Source organism: Bison bison, unplaced genomic scaffold, assembly GCF_000754665.1.
Source record: "Bison bison bison isolate TAMUID 2011002044 unplaced genomic scaffold, Bison_UMD1.0 scf7180017864460, whole genome shotgun sequence".
NCBI lineage: Eukaryota > Metazoa > Chordata > Mammalia > Artiodactyla > Bovidae > Bison > Bison bison.
Window position 1 is genome coordinate 4,650,348 of NW_011495022.1, and position 4,380 is coordinate 4,654,727.

The window sequence follows — 4,380 nt, forward strand, 5'->3', positions numbered from 1 at the left end:
GCAGAAGACCTGGGTTCAATTCCCGGGTTGGGAAGATCCCTTGGAAAAGGAAATGGCAACCCACTCCAGCATTCTTGCCTGGAGAATCCCATGGGCAGAGGAGCCTGGCGGGCTACAGTTTGTGGGATCATAAGAGTTGGACACGACTTAGCGCTATCTTTTTCTTTCTTTCTTTCTTTCTCTTGTGCTGAGGGAATTAACACTGATAATAAAGTGTATGCTATTCCCAGTTTCCTCCTCCTCATCCCATGAGTGACACTGACCAAGAGAAATGAACTGTTCCAGGTACTTAAGTGTCAATTGAAAGAAAATCTTTCGGTTCCTGTCTGTTCTCTGTACAGCAGAGAATTATATATAACTTTTAAAAGTGAAGAATATCCATCATCTATTCAAGTTCTATTACCAGGTTTAGTTTGTCACCTTTAGCTGAAGATAGAATGTTTTGACTGCTTTTTGACACAATGATTTTTTTTTTAAAGATTTCTCCATATTATAGACCTTGTTTAGGAACCTGAACCAAAGTCCTGAGAAAGCACTAAGAATTTGGACGGGCAAAAATGAATCCACAAGGCATAAGTGAGCCCCAAAATGAAAGAGTATGGTGAGAGCCAGGGACTGGGCATGCATATAAGAGAAACAGAAGTATTAGAGGAAGGAGAATTCGCCCTTGAAATTTCAGTTAGGTGTCTATGGCTAGATACATGGTACATGGATTAGCTGGGCTAGCTAAAAGGCTTTGGGTTGGGACTGACACCAATCTTGTAGCAAGCTTTTGGGGAGAAAAAAAAAAGATCTGCTGGGGGAAACTGTCTATACTCAACTCTTTCTTCACTGTAGCCAGAGAAACTGAATCATTGGTGCCATATGGATTCACTTTTTCTCCCTGACTGATGGTTCTTTGCTTCCCACACAGGCTAATTTGGGCTGGAAAGAATCTATAATGTGGGAGGTCTTTATTACTGAAAATTAAATCCAATAAAATGCAGATGTCCTGACAATGCCCACAAACAAGTTGTCTTTGTAATAAATAGCCAACTGGATAAAATATACTTATGCATCTGTATTAGAACACTGGCAGATTTAAAACTGAAGATCTGTTTAAGATCACCATGATTAAGAAAAATACAAGAAAACAAGCCACTGGAATTTTTAAGAATGAGGTTTAAAAAAAGTGCTAAGGAATTCATATGTTACTAAAAGTTTAATCACGTAATTGTTTAAAATAAAGTATTAATGCATGACACTAACAGCCTTATTGTTTGCTCTAATAAAATCACTTTTCTTGAAAAACTGTTCTGTCATGTAATTTTCATGTCTCTAATCTGAATTTTATATTATCATGTTAAATAAAAAATACATGGTAATCGTAGTGAATATATGCTTTATTAAGATTAAAGTACTAAAGCACTTTATCCTCATTTTTATGTAATAGAATGTTAATAGGAGAAGGCAATGGCATCCCACTCCAGTACTCTTGCCTGGAGAATCCCATGGACGGGGGAGCCTGGTGGGCTGCCGTCTGTGGGGTCGCACAGAGTAAGACACGACTGATGCAACTTAGCAGCAGCAGCAGAATGTTAATATTTTAAATATAAACATTTTCTTTTATCAAAAATGCCTGTAAGAAAAAATGGGGGGCTGAGATTTCTTCAAAATTATACTATTTACAATGATTTCATAAATTCAGGCCTTTTTTATCAAGTTAGTTCCCCCCAATCCCATCAACAGAATTAACTATGATTAATCAATCAACTTTAATACAGTTAAAAAAAACCACTAAGGTACCCCTGTTATGCCCCAGAGCTTTTCTATTCATCTGTTAACAAATTCATTCTTTAAAAACAATGGAACTGTAGACCACTATAAGCAATCTGATATATTACAAAGACATTTTTTAAAGGGTACAGAAATGTGACAGCCGTTGGTTCTTATCGTTCTCAATCCCTCTTTCCCCCACTTTATTTCCTAAGAAATCATGACCAATCCAGTACTATTAAATTCTTAACTTTTTCTCACTTTCTGATCCCACCCTTTTACATTTTAAGTTAGCACACCCTCACATGAACTGCAAGTCTATAAAACTACACTTCGGGAAATAACTCCATTATTAACTCTAACGGGCCTGGATTCTACAAACATTAACTGATTATCAAAAGAAATTAAAACGTTTAATTTCCAAAAAATTCTGCAGAATATGTACGTTTCTTCACTTTCACGTGCTCAGTCTCATTGGACTCTTTTGGACCCAACAGACCGTAGCCCGCCAGGCTCCTCTGTCCATGGGACTTCACATTCAAGAATACTGGAGTTGGTTGCCATTTCCTCTTCCATAGTATCTTCCCAACCCAGGAATCGAACTGTTGTCTCGTTTCCTGCATCGGCAGGCAGATTCTTTACCACTGAGCCACCTGGGAAGCCCCTACCTCACTTTCATAGCTTTTTGTTATTATTGGGAGCTGAGTCTTTTCATCGTATCTACTGAAAGTACTCTTATGGTGGATAAATGTCTTACCTATGGTTACAGAAACTGAGTTAGGACTTTTCTGATTCTGAGTTATATAAACACAATTAAACCTAACATAAGAAAGATAAAATATTTTGCTTCATAGTGGCAAAAAAGACGCAAGGGTAATTCCGATAACTGAATGAAGAGCTATAGGAGCCAGGAACTTAGTGTTTCAGCTTTCTGTCTCACCACCTCTCATCTATGTTCAGCTTAATTTTTTTAATTGAAGACACACCTCACAGATGGCAGGAAAAATAGCTGCCAGCAGCACTAACATGACATCTTCCTGGTTTGGCAGCTCCAACTTCCATATGCTAATTCCAGGAAAGAATGATAATTGTTTGTATGTTCTCTGATAGATCAGTCAGTGAAGAATCTGCTTGGAATGCTGGAGACCCCGGTTTGATTCCTGGGTTGAGAAGGTCTGCTGAAGAAGGGATAGGCTACCCACTCCAGTATTCTTGGGCTTCCCTGGTGGCTCAGCTGGTAAAGAATTTGCCTGCAGTGCGGAAGACCTGGACTTGATCCCTGGGTTGAGAAGATCCCCTGGAAAAGGGAAAGGCTACCCACTCCAGTATTCTGGCCTGGAGAATCTCATGGACTCTATAGTCCATGGGGTCGCAGAAAGGCGGACACGACTGAGTGACTTTCACTTGCACTTTCTTTCTCATCTCTGGATTAAATGTTCTGTCCGGGTGAATGGGTTCAACGATCAATCAGGCCAGGGAGAAATGGGACCTGTTACAAGAAGGCAAAATGGAAGAAAAGATGCCAGGAGCCAAAATCAGAGTACCACAGCCTACAGTAAGACCCAAGAGTCCTATGCTGCGGCTGCCACTGCTAGTGTTAAAACTAGAAAAGTCATTTAAGGTCTTTGGTAATTTTTATTTCTGCAAAGGGGATAATAAAATGTAATGATGCCTTAACTACAGCCTCTGAGGTGAGGGAAGGGGAGAGAAATTCAGATGATTGTGTTAACTAAAAGGAAGAGCTGAGGAAACTGTCAACAATTTATGTTTATTATTTATATAATTTATCATGACATTATTATATTTACGTGAAAGTAGTGATTACTTTCACGTAAATGTAATAAGCTAACTCAGTCCTAAATTACTGTAACCATAAACTTCACTCGCTTGCTCGCGAAGTCGCCTCAGTCCTGTCCAACTCTGTGAGCTTCTATGGACTGTAGCCTGCCAGGCTCCTCTGTCCATGGGATTCTCCAGGCAAGAATACTCAAGTGGGTTGCATTTCCTTCTCTAGGGGATCTTCCCCACGCAGGGATCGAACTCAGTTCTCCCACACTGCAGGCAGATTTACATTCTGAGCCACCAGGGAAGCCCCTTATTGTGAATCCCATTGTGTAAAAATATGTACCAAAAAAAAAAACTGGCTGAGATTTCTTAAATGTAATAAAGCTGTCGTAACAAAGGGATGTTATTTTGATTTTTTTTCTATACTTTTAGCCACTTTTACCACTTAGAAAAATAAGTACTTTTATCACACTGAGTAGAACTTTTTTAAAGGTGGCTAATATGGCAAGCCCTCTGACCTGTCTACATCCAGGCCTCACATGGCATAGGTCTCCGGAGCCTTAATTATACTGTTGAGAACCTGCCTTGAACCAGCCCCTTTTTCCATAGCAGAGACTCACTCCTGTGGTAATGAGAGAAGAATACATGCAGACAGAATAATGTCCAAAATACATTAGGGAGGAGCCAAGATGGCGGAGGAGTAGGACGGGGAGAACACTTTCTCCCCCACAAATTCATCAAAAGAGCATTTAAACGTCGAGTAAATTCCACAAAACAACTTCTGAATGCCGGCAGAGGACATCAGGCACCCAGAAAAGCAATCCAACTCTTCGAAAGGAG